General features: G+C 41.1%; 1 pseudogene; it reads right to left on the bottom strand.

Moving 5' to 3' along the window:
- Positions 1-3,444: 3,444 nt before the first annotated feature.
- On the bottom strand, positions 3,445-4,045 carry LOC105706287 (large ribosomal subunit protein eL36-like; annotated as a pseudogene).
- Between the last annotated feature and the right edge of the window lie 8,851 nt (positions 4,046-12,896).

The following is a 12,896-nucleotide window of genomic DNA, read 5'->3' on the forward strand; positions in this document are numbered from 1 at the left end:
TTGACACACATATAAATATTAATAGATTAAATTACCAATAAGTGGAAGTTCAGAACTATTTTCAAACTAAATACCAAAAAGGCACTTTTTAATATTAAAATATTACTCAGGAAAATGTATAGTGTTAAACGAATTTATGAGGAAACAGAAAAGGCTGAAAATAAACTAAGCTTACACTCCAAGAAGCTAGAAAAACGGCAGCAAAAATATACCTAAAGGAAGTAGGAGGAAGGAAATGATAAAGGTAAAGCAGAAAACGAATCAAATTTCCTCCACTCTTCCTCTATAGCAACCACCCCCCAACAAAAAAAGTAGAGTGAGTCAGTAAACCCCAAAATTGTTCTTTTTACAAGGCACTCAGATTAAAAAAAACCTGAAACAAGAATGAAGAAAAAAGAACGAAGAAATATATAAACATAACAGAAAGGTTAGAAAAAGCTAACCTCTAGTAATTGTTTACATCAATCAAGTTGCAACTATCCAACTTGGCTCAAAAAAGAGGCTCTGAGCCTGGAGTGGTGGCGTGTGCCTGTAGTCCCATCTACTCAGGAGGCTAAGGCTGGAGGATCGCTTGTGTCCAGGAGTTCTGGGCTGTAGTGCGCTATGCCGATCAGGTGTCCGAACTAAGTTCGGCATCAATATGGTGACCTCTGGGGAGTGGGGGACCACCAGGTTGCCTAAGGAGGGCTGAACTGGCCCAGGTCGGAAATGGAGCTGGTCAAAACTCCCGTGCTGATCAGTAGTGGGATCGCGCCTGTGAATAGCCACTGCACTCCAGCCTGGGCAACATAGCGAGACCACGTTGCTATAAAAAAAAATTAAAAAAAAAGAAAGGGACCCTGAATAGATTAATAGTCATTGATTGAAACAGTGGTCAATGATCTACCTGGTAGAAGGCCCCTAGGATAGATAACACCTACCTTATACACCAAAATTTTAGATATTTTATACAAACTGTTCCAAATCACTAAAACAGATGGGAAGCTATCCAACTCATCTAATAAAACTAGCATAATGCTACTAACAAGCAAGCAAGCACCACAAAAGCTAACTATAGACAAATCTTACTTATAAAAGTAGATGAAATAGATCCTAGAAACCCAGTACTATAATAATAATCAAGTAAGGATTAATCCAAGCTGCCGTAGTTAATTTCCAAATTTCAGGGTAATGTAACTTTCTCTTAATCCAAACATCTTCCACCTAAACAATCTAGGGAGCTGATTTTTTCACAAATTTTTCATTTCGTCCACTCTTGCCTTCTTTAGCTTCCTAAGATAGGTTTGCTGAATTCATCTTGCTAAGAACAGATCAGATCGCAACTTCACTCAAAGCCATTCAATGGGTTTGCACCTCTTTCCCAGTGAAACCTGAAGCCCTCACCATAGCCTGGAAGGCCTTGTAAAACGTGGTTGACTACATTAACTTCTACTTCCTGCCAGTTAGCCCTTACTCTGCTTTTTTTCCCATCTTAGTATTTAATCATTACCTGACACAACACATACTTTTAAAACCTGTCTCCCCCAATTGGAATGTAAGCTCCGTGTCAGAAGGATCCTTGTCTGTTTTGTTCACTGCTCTATCATCAGCACCTAAGTAGTAGGTTCTCAAATGTCTGCTGAATAAATTCAATAGATCAATAATAAAACAGGACTTCTAAGTATAACTGCAACCACTTTTAGGCCGGGCGCCATGGCTCATGCCTGTAAACCTAGCAATTTGGGAGACCGAGGCGGGTGGATTGCCTGAGTTCAGGAGTTCGAGAACAGCCTAGTCAACACGGTGAAACCCCATCTCTACTAAAATACAAAAAATTAGCTAGGCATGGTGGTGTATGCCTGTAATCCTACTCAGGAGACTGAGAAAGGAGAATCGCTTGAACCTGGGAGGCGGAGGTTGCAGTGAGCTGAGATCACGCCACTGCACTCCAGCCTGGTCAACAGAGCGAGACTCCATCTCAAGAAAAAAAACTACAACCACCTTTAAAAATAATACAAATACACACACTTGTGGTTACTAGGGGATTTGCCAAACACTGTTCTAGGCTGATGGTAGAGTGATGAATAAAAAAGATGAGCTTCTATATTCACAAACTATATATCTGACAAAGGACTAATATCCAGAATCTACAAAGAAATCAAACAAATCAGCAAGAAAAAAATAAATAATCCCATCTAAAAGCGGGCAAAGCACGTAAAGATAATTCTCAAAAGAAGATACACAAACAGCCAACAAACATATAAAAAACCCTCAACATCCCTAATTATCAGGGAAATGCAAATTAAAACCACAATGAGATACCAACTTACACCTGCAAGAATAGCCATAATTTTTTTTTTTTTTTTTTAAGATGGGGTTTCACCATGTTGGTCAGGCTGGTCTTGAACTCCCAACCTCAGGTGATCCGTCTGCCTTGGCCTCCAAAGTGCTTGGATTACAGGCGTGAGCCACCACGCCCGGCTGAGAATAGCCATAATTAAGAAGTCAAAAAAATAATAGATGTTGGTGTGGATGTGGCGAAACTACACTGCTGGTGGTAATGTATAGTCCAACCACTATGGAAAACAGTATGGAGATTTCTTAAAGAATTAAAAGTAGATCTACCATTCGATCCAGCAATCCCACTACTGGGTATTTACTCGGGAAAAAAAAAAAAAAAAAAAAGAAGAAGACATTATATGAAAAAGATACCTGCACACACATTTATAGCAAAATAATTTGCAACTGCAAAAATATGGAACCAACCTGAATGTCCATCACCCAATTAGTAAAGAATATACATATACTATGGAATACTACTCAGCCATAAAAAAGAACAAAATAATGTCCTTGCAGCAACTTGGATGGAGCTGGAGGCCATTATTCTAAGTGAAGTAACTCCAGAATGGAAAGCCAAATATGTTATGTTCTCACTTATAAGTGGGAGCTAAGCTATGAGGGTGCAAACACATAAGAATGATACAATGTACCTTGGGGATTCAGGTAGGGGGAAGGTTGGGTGGGGGTGAGAGATAAAAGACTACATATTGGGGCCGGGCATGGCGGCTTATGCCTGTAGTCCCAGCACTTTTGGAGGCCGGGGCGAGTGGATTGCTTGAGGCCAGTAGTTCAAGACCAGGCTGTTCAACATGGCAAAATCCCGTCTCTACTAAAAATACAAAAATTAGCCAGGCGTGGTGTTGTGTGCCTGTAGTCCCAGTTACTTGGGTGTCTGAGGCATGAGAATCGCTTAAATGCGGGAGGCAGAGGTTGCAGTGAACCGAGATTGTGCCACTGCAGTCCAGCCTGGGTGACAGAGCAAGACTCCAACTCAAAAAATAGACAACATGTTGGGTACAGTGTATACTGCTGGAGTGATGGTGACGGGTGCATCAAAATCGCAGAAATCACCACGAAAGGACTTATCCCTGTAACCAAAAACCACCAGTACCCCCAAAACTATTGAAATAAAAATAAAAATTAATTATTAAAAAATTGAGACTTAAGAATTTTTTTTTTGGGGGGGTGCAGCTGTTTTTTATTTCAGGGCGACAGCAGGGGAGGGGGTCAGTCTTTCTTGGCAGCAGCTTTCCTCATGGCGGCCAGGACATCGCTCAGCTCCTCCTGCTTCCTCTTGGCCCGGATGTGTGTCCCCACCCTTTTCTTGATGATCTTGAGGGCCCGTTTGTCCTTGGAGACTTTCAGCAACTCCGTGGCGCGCCGCTCGTACGGGGCAAAGCCACACACCTCCCGAGTCGTGTCCCGCACGAACTTGATGTGTTTGGTCAGACGCCCGCGGCGGCGGCTGTGCCTGGGCTTGCTCACGTTCCTGGTTACTTGCAGCCCTTGTTGAGGCCCACGGCCGTAGGATACCGGAGAGCCATGGCTGCTACTCTCCAACGGCAACCGTGGCGGAAGAAGGATTTTTTTTTAAGATGAGTTCTGTGTTCTTACACAGAACTTAGTGGGGAAGCTTGTTCACCTAGTGAACGAGTAATTAAGAAAAGTGACATAACAGTTATAATAGGAAAACTACAAGGGCCTATGGGAACATAGAGCAGGGAGACCCCACCTAGGCTAGGGGTAATGGACAGGCTGGCATCAGTACACACTACTAACTGAAGGAGGCATAGCAGCTAACCAAATAAAAAGGTAAAGATGAGTTTTTAGCAGGAGGAACATCTACAGGCTCAGAGGTTTACGAGGTCATAACTACTATTTTAAAAAAGAGATAGGTAGGCCGGGCTCGGTGGTTCACATCTGTAATCCCAGCACCTTGGGAGGCTGAGGCAGGTGGATCACCTGAGGTCAGGAGTTCAGGAGCAGCCTGGCCAATGAGGCAAAACCCCGTCTCTACTAAAAGTACAAAAATTAGCTGGGTGTGGTGGCGGATGCCTGTAATCCCAGTTACTCAAGAGGCTGAGGCAGGAGAATCACTTGAACTTGGGAGGGAGAGGTTGCAGTGAGCCTAGATCACATCGATACACTCCATCCTGGGCAACAAGAGTGAAACTCTGTCTCAAAAAAAAAAAAAAAAAAAAAAAAAATAGAGAGAGAGAGAGAGAGGTAAAAAGCCTGAGATAGTTTTTTTTAGAATAAACCTGATAGAAAGAAAAAACAAAACCACAATTGTGGCTTACTGGTGAACACCAAGTTTTCAAGTCTGATGGTATGTGCATGTAATGAACTAAGACTACTTGCTTCTTTCTGTATACCCATCTGTTCTGGGTGGTCTGAAGCAAAAAAGTGCAGTTAATACATTGATCACAGTACACAGCGGAGGCAGCAGCAGCTCACCTGTAAATATTTTGGTTTTCCATGTACCGTGTGGAATAATTTCAGTGAAGGTGGAAAGTGACAGGTGATAGGAGGGCAAAGGGCAGGCTCAATGTGCAAACAGCATTACTATTATTACTGTTGCGCTGTTATTTTGTTAAGAAATCGACTGCCATTTATTGAGTATGTATTACAAGCCAGGTGCTGCACAGGAAACTTTAAATACTCGTTCCATATAATTTCTCTCAAAACTCTTACCGAGGAACTATTATTCTCTAGTAGGGATATGAAGGCTCAGAGAAATTTAGAGACTTGCCCCAGGTCACACAGCTAACAGAACTGCTGTAATTCAAATTTTGTTCTGTTTCGCTTGCAAACACTTATTCTTTCTATTACAGCCAGTCTAACACAATGAGACAGATCCACTGCTAGAATTAAATTTTTTTTCCACTACCAAATTTATTCCCACTACACCTCTCAGATTGTCTTCTAATTTCTCTTCAGCACAGTACGAAATGCTGGTTGACATTCTTTACCTGGTGGAAGATGCAAATCTTACTTTTGAGAGTTTGAATCATCAGTGACCCATTCTTTTATTGGGCTGCTGTGTTTCATTAACTTTTAGTACTGAACATAGAAGGACTGAGGCACTCTGGAAAAGCCTCTAGATCTTAGACATTGTCCTCCTTGCCCTGTTATGTCACAGCAAATCAATTCCTCTTCATAATCAGGACCACTTTCCTTCTGGTTGTTGACAGGAGCCCAAAATGGCCAGGTAATACTCATAACTTCCAATACAGTGGAGACATTGCTGTGTCCCTTTAAGAACTAAGCACTTCTCCTTTGTAAACTAAGACCCTAAAATTTGGGGACTATATTAAAATAATGATTTCACTTTCAATTCTTGATTCTCAGACCTGCATGTCTGGCTACAGGAGAAAATTGTTGCTTGCTTGTTCAAAACATATACTGTACCCTGTAGGATGATACTCCAACTGTTACCATAACTGAGTCATCAGAAGGCATTCCACCTTTCTGTCAGGTCAGCGGCTTTTTGGGGTATGTATTAGTCTGTTCCTGCATTGCTATAAAGAACTACTTGAGACTGGATAATTTATAAAGAAAAGGCTTAATTGACTTACAGCTCCACAGGCTGTAGAAGAAGCGTGGCTTGGGAGGCCTCAGGAAACTTACAATCATGGCCAAAGGCAAAGAGGAAGCAGGCACCTCTTGCGTGACCAGAGGAGGAAGAGTTATCTGGGGTAGGTGCTACATACTTTTAAACAACCTGATCTCACGAGAACTCACTATCACAAGAACAGCAAGGGGGAAATCTGCCCCCATGATTCAATCCAGTCACCTCCCACCAGGCCCCTCCTCCAATATTGGGGATTACAATTCGACAGGAGGTTTGGCCAGGGACACAAATCCAAACCATATCAGGGTGATAGGATGTAGTAAGAGTAGTGAATTTCCATTGTCACACTTTTTCTGCTATGAGTTCCTTGATCAGAAGCAATGTTGTGGAGGTCATATGGCAATGATGAAGGCATTCTATAAGCCCACAGATAGTGGTGGTGGCAGAAACACGGCAAGCAGTTCAGGCAAATCCAAATCCAGACTGTGTGTCTATTCCATTAAGGACAAATAAATGCTCCATGATCAAAGGGGTACAATGTAATCAACATACCAGGTGACTACCAGTTTTCCCCAAGGAATGATGTCATATTGAGGAATCAAAGTAGGTCTCAGCTGACAACACTTAGAAATAACAGTGGCAGTAGCCAGATCAGCCTTGGTGAAGGGACATCCATAATATTTAGCCCATATACAGCTTCTGTCCTTACAGTATGGTAACTTTGTTCATGAACCATTAAGCAAATACTGGGGTGGCTACAGAAAGAGGCTGACATTTGCAGGATATGTCACCCTCTATACCTGATTGAGATGGACAAATTTTGCTGCAGGTGTCCTTTGGTGTCCATTGATGTAGAACACAACTATCTCATATGCTGTGTCCATTTCGTGAAGTCCATTCAAATCCCTCTTCTCCAAACCTCCTTGCCATCAATTTTCTTCTTCTTTTTTTTTTTTTTTTGAGACAGAGTTTCGCTCTTGTTACCCAGGCTGGAGTGCAATGGCGTGATCTTGGCTCACCGCAACCTCCGCCTCCTGGGTTCAGGCAATTCTCCTGCCTCAGCCTCCTGAGTAGCTGGGATTACAGGCATGCGCCACCATGCCCAGCTAATTTTTTGTATTTTTAGTAGAGACGGGGTTTCACCATGTTGATCAGGATGGTCTCCATCTCTTGACCTCGTGATCCACCCGCCTCGGCCTCCCAAAGTGCTGGGATTACAGGCGTGAGCCAACGCGCCCAGCCCAATTTTCTAATCCTGTTCCTGCCAAGTCCTTTGTTACCTAATTAGTCATTTGCCATCGTCTATGAAGCCGCATAGACCTACATCCTTTGAGATCTACATCTCATAGTCTAGACAAAGTGGCAATCAATGTACTGCTTGAAGTTTTGCCCACGAGGATTTATTATTAGACTAATACTATAGCAGACCAGTTGATGCCAGCATTTTGTCTTAAATTTTAGTTTCTCCCTTAACTGATTATAGGAAAACATCCCCACGAGGCCATAAATGTGAATGCAGGAAAAGGAAGCAATGCAGCAGGAGCAGGTGTCATGAGTCGGAGCCGCCTGCCTGTGCAACTGACTTCAGGATCTGCTGAGCGCGATCCCTCATATACTAACATTAAGCTGCCAGTTAATGATAGATTGTTACTGTGCATGTTTACCCCTACTGCTTGGTTCACACTGGTCAGCATAAATCCCAAGGACATTTGACATCCTATAGTACACAGCTCAATAGCAATCTAAGAGCTACTCTCACAAAGATAAGGTTTTGTTGTTTTTCAGAAAAGGGCATGGCTCTGCTCTAAAACCCTAGAGAAGACGCTCCAGTTGAGGCCTGATACGGCATTTGTATTTGCCACAGACACTCCTGAGTTGAATCTGCTGGGTCAATACAGCCCGTGGCAAAGCAGTTTGCATTGCAGTCTGACTTGATGCAGAGCCTTCTTTTGCTCTAACGACACCTCAGATTGGCAGCCTTACACGTTACTTGGTAATGAATTACTGAAATGTTGTATACACAGCTTCCAACATCCAAAAAAAAAAAAAAAAGCCACCAAGCATTGTGCCTAGCATTATGGAAAGTGGCACAGGGAGCAGCAGCTTGTCTTCTGTATTTGTGGGAATCTTGCAACATGCTCCAGACCACCGAACCTCAACTTCAGAGGTGGTATACTCCTGAATTTTCATAGGGTTTATTATCCACCTTCTGGCACCATTCCCATTCTATGTCAGATTTTCTTTCAATTTCTATCTAGTGTAGTATAGTATGTTTCTCTGTTTATCCAACTGAAACTGCCTTTATTTTTATTCACAGGTGTTCAACACATTTTCTCTCTAGCTTGGAATTATTTAACATTGGTTCTGCTGGACACAGTGGCTCACACCTGTAATCTCAGTGCTTTGGGAAGCTGAGGTGAATCACTTGAGCCCAGGAGTTCAATACCAACCTGGGCAACATAGCAATATCTTGTCTCTACAAAAAATAATTAGCCAGACATGGTAGTACACACCTACAGTCCTAGCTGCTCAGGCAGCTGAGGCAGGATGATCCCTTGAGCCCAGGAGTTTGAGGCTTTAGTGAGCTATGATCACACCACTGCACTCTAGCCTAGCAAGACCTTGTCTTTAAGGGGAAAAAAATTGGCTCAACAAACATTTACTAAATGCTTACTATATGCCAGGTATGGGGAGGCACTATGACAAAGAGAAACTGGTTCCCATGTTTGAGGGAGAATGTCAATTGTAACACAGTCTGATGGGGACTATAGTAGAGATAAGAATGTGTTACAGATATATGCAGGGGGAGTATTTAATACAGATGGGAGAGCCATCAGGAGAGGCTACCAGGAGGTAGTGATCCCTAAGCTGAATTCTGAAGGATAAGGGGGACTCAGTGAAGAAAGCCAAGAAAGGAATGAAAGAAAGGGTTTTCCAAGCAGGGGAGCAGCATTTGCAAAGCCTGGATGTGAACAAAGAAGAGCCCCTATAATGATGTACATTTAGCATTCTTTTCCTTTCAAAGGTATCCTTCTGGTTCCTACTCATTCTCAACCCCAATTTTGTCTTCACCCCTTCCCAGATTATGACCCAAAAGAGTGCCATAAACGCTATGAAGACAATTTAGGTTCACCATATTTTTGGTAAATACCTTTTGAAAGACCACTTTTTGCTTGTGAACACAGTACTAAGGGTCCTAGTTACAAAATAACTCAGCTTTAAGTTTTGACATTTCTTGCTTAAACATCCTATTCATCAATTTCTCCATTTATTCCTATTATTCCTAACTCCGCACATAATTACTTAACAGCTTTTGGTAACTATTAGGAGACAGGCTAGAGACACAGTATCTTCCATTCCATTAACATTTTTCCGGTTCCATTAAGAAGCGCAGGTAATAGGCATTTCCTATTGTTACTATGCAAATTATAAGACCTAAGCCCCAAAGAAGGAGAATTTGAAAGAAACTGACTACAGGGGGAAAAGATCCATAAAAACTTTCATTAAAATCAGGAGAAAGTCCTCCTAACTGGTATACTGTTTTACAGATTTCCCAAGAGTCATTGTGAGATGACTCCAGTATAAGAAAGGCTAAGCTGTTCCAGTGTTCAATTAAGTTAAATGTGTTCCTGCCATATATCCTGTCTTGGGAAGAGTACTTGGGGATATGTGAAGTGGGATAAGAAGTTTAAAGAAAATCCAAAATACAATCTCTGCTCTAAAGCAAATTCCTAAGTAATAAAGACTTGAGAGGAATACACAGAAATTGCTTATTGTTTATTTTTTTAAAGAGAATGAGCTTGAACATATGATTTAATATTATAAAACAATATCCTATTAAGTTAAAAAGAACCCAGTTATAATATTGCAGTTGGCTTAATTCTATATACAAGTTATTTAAATTAGCACATATTCACTGGCTACATCATCAAAATGTTATAAGCAATATAGAGTGGGTAAGTTACGCATATTTATTTTTAGCAATGAGAGCATAATTATTTTTCTACTGAAAATATTTTTTAAAACCCAGTTATAGAAAACTAGAAAAATACAGTTAAAAATATGCATATATACATCACTACACACAAATCAAATAATCTATAGCAATCTCAATGGCTATCAAGCTAAAATAATACATATCTGAAATGCAAAAATAGCAGAAAAACCATAAGCTTCTCCCGACGATGATGATACATTCATAAGAAAATGCTTGAGTACTGACCATGGGATAGCTTCTGACAGTTGTCTGACCTGCTATCTGTGTGACAATATCTGTATACACACTTTTATGCATTCTTGCAAAATTACAAACCTTGTGCAGGAACCAGGTATCTTGGAAGTAGAGTCCCAAGTAAAGTCTAATAAAACACTGATTTTCATTTGTGGAAACAAAGTTTAGTGGATTTTAGCAATTTACTTATTAGTAAGTAATAACATTACTAGTAAGTAATTACTTATGAGTAATGCTCATTGGTCCAAAAATGAAAATCCACAGAACTGTGCACTGTTTACTAAAGGAAACTAAATAATAATAATAATTTTTGGATCTGCTCAGGCCTCATCTGAAGGCAATGAATACATACATTAATAGCTCCTGTGTTCTCGGATTATGGCTACCTTCTCCACTTAAGTATACACACACATTTCCTACTCACTTGTTTTATATCAAGTACTACTTCTTATAGGTATTACAAGAACACAGGCAGGAGGAGGATACCAATTTTCTGGTTGATACAGATCCTGTCTCTGAATTCAGAGGCAAAAGAAGAATGAATTTGTAGTATCTCCTATTTTTGTTTTTCAGGTTTCATGTGTCAAACAAAGCTTGGGTGTTCTTATTTTTTTTCTTTAAAAATTTGTGTGTTTGTTGTGTGTGTGTTTTAAGACAGTCTTGCTTTGTCATCCAGGCTGGATTACAGTGGTGCAGTCTTAGCTCACTGCAGCCTCAAACTCCTGGGCTCAAGTGAGCCTCTCGTCTCAGCCTCCCAGGCAGCTAGGACTATAGGCATGCACCCCCACACCTGGCTGATTTTTTATGGAGATGGGGTCTTGCTAGGCCACCCAGGCTGGTTTCAAACTCCTGGCCTCAAGAGATCCTCCCACCTCCACCTGCCAAAGTGTTGGGATTACAAGCGTGAGCCATAACACCCGGCTGAGTGTTTTTTTAATAAACTGTCTTCTTTCAGTAATTTTAGTTCTATCTAGATAATGTCTACAATGCTATTTTCAACTTTGTTATGAGTTTTCATCTTTTCCTATGTCTTCAAGAAAAGTATTTTAGTGAGAAGATACTTAGAACAGGAGGGCTCATGGTTTCTTTCATGTAACACTTTGCTAATATGTGCATTTCTTAGCCTCACAAGTTGAATATGTAAGAGTCATATCTACAAATAGCTATCAAATAGTACTTGCCACACATATATACATAGTAATGTACGAATACTTTTAATACATTAATGGATGCATTATAATATATCTCCAGCCAAGCCCCTAATCAGCTGATGAATATGAATTGAGATATCCAAAAAACTATCCCAAGAAGTTCTGATATGAATTGAGAACCACTATCTTCTTTTAGCTAGTTGAAAAAAGCAGCTCACAGAACTCCTGGCAGGTGTACCCCTTCCTCTCACCCAACACTCCCTGCCTCACAAAGGAAATGGCCAAAAAGGCTTGTCCCACAAGGAGACAATGCGAATGGATTACCCACCTCCCATCAGGATTACTCTTGTGCCACAAGGAGACAATGCGAATGGATTACCCACCTCCCATCAGGATTACTTGTCATGCCCATATCCTGGTTTATGTCAGTCTCCACACACACTAACTGAAACCTGGCTGTCTTGAGGATATTACCTTCCTCCAAACCTGTCAAAAGATGGCTGTTTGATCCTAAACCCCAGGCAGGCATCCCTCTACTTCTGCTGTCATCCAGATTATTCTTCCTCCTTGCCTACCTCAGATCCCCAGCATATCCCCTGCCACTCCTCCTTACTGTAATCATTTACAGTCCTTGTGTCCCCAGCATTATTCCTGTCATTTTGGGGGGGCAATTTTAATAAACAAATAGATGATCCATTTGAAACCAGGGGCTCCAAGTTCTCACCTCCTTACCTCTAGTTATCTTTAATAATATCTCAACCACTCATTCCCCCTAGTCTTGTCATTAAACTTCCCCCAAATCTCAATTCCAAGCTTTTCATAACCTGACCACTACTTTTTATCTTTCCAGCTCATTCTTTCTGACATCTATACTCTTAATAGCTCTTTGACCTCAATGGGACTTCCAAACAACTCAGCCTGCTACCCAGCACTACCCATCTCCTCCATCACCCATTTTATGCTCTTGTAGCTTAAATGAGTCACTCCCTTGTAAGCGTCCTAAATTCCCTTGCTCCTCCTCTTTCCCTTGTACCCAGCTGTGGTTAAATCCAACTTTCTACCAAGCACTGAAGATAGCTAGAGAAAAGAGGCACAGTTACGCTTATTAGTTTCACTTTAAGTTCATGACTCACAGCCCAAGATGGGCCGTCACAATCTACTACATACTACTAGTAAATTCAACATCTTACTCTCTTAGGAGACTATTTTGCAAAACCTCTAACCCTCTTACCCCTTTCCAGTTGATAATTCTGCTGCTTCATTCACAGAGAAAAGAACAATCAGAAGGTAACTTCTACATTCATCTACCACAAAGTTCTCCTATTTGGACAGCTCTTGTTCTAGGTATCCACGTGGCTTTAGCTCTCTGCTCAACTCTCACCTTCCTAAAGAACTTTCCCTGGTCACTGTCAAAAACAGTATTTTCCATCTCCTTTCCCAGCTTTATTTTTCTTCATAACATTGATCATACTTACACAGAATTATACATCACACTTACAAATTATATAGAAGTTTTTTTGCCTCTCCTCAGTCTTCTAAATTCTCACTTTAGAGTATAAGCTTTGTGGAAGTGAGGATTTTATTTTGTGCCTGGAACAGTATCTTTTACAAAAGATTTTTG

The sequence above is a fragment of the Aotus nancymaae genome, unplaced genomic scaffold (genome assembly GCF_030222135.1).
Source record: "Aotus nancymaae isolate 86718 unplaced genomic scaffold, 86718_ANA_hifiasm-v0.15.2.pri h1tg000033l, whole genome shotgun sequence".
NCBI classification, from domain to species: domain Eukaryota; kingdom Metazoa; phylum Chordata; class Mammalia; order Primates; family Aotidae; genus Aotus; species Aotus nancymaae.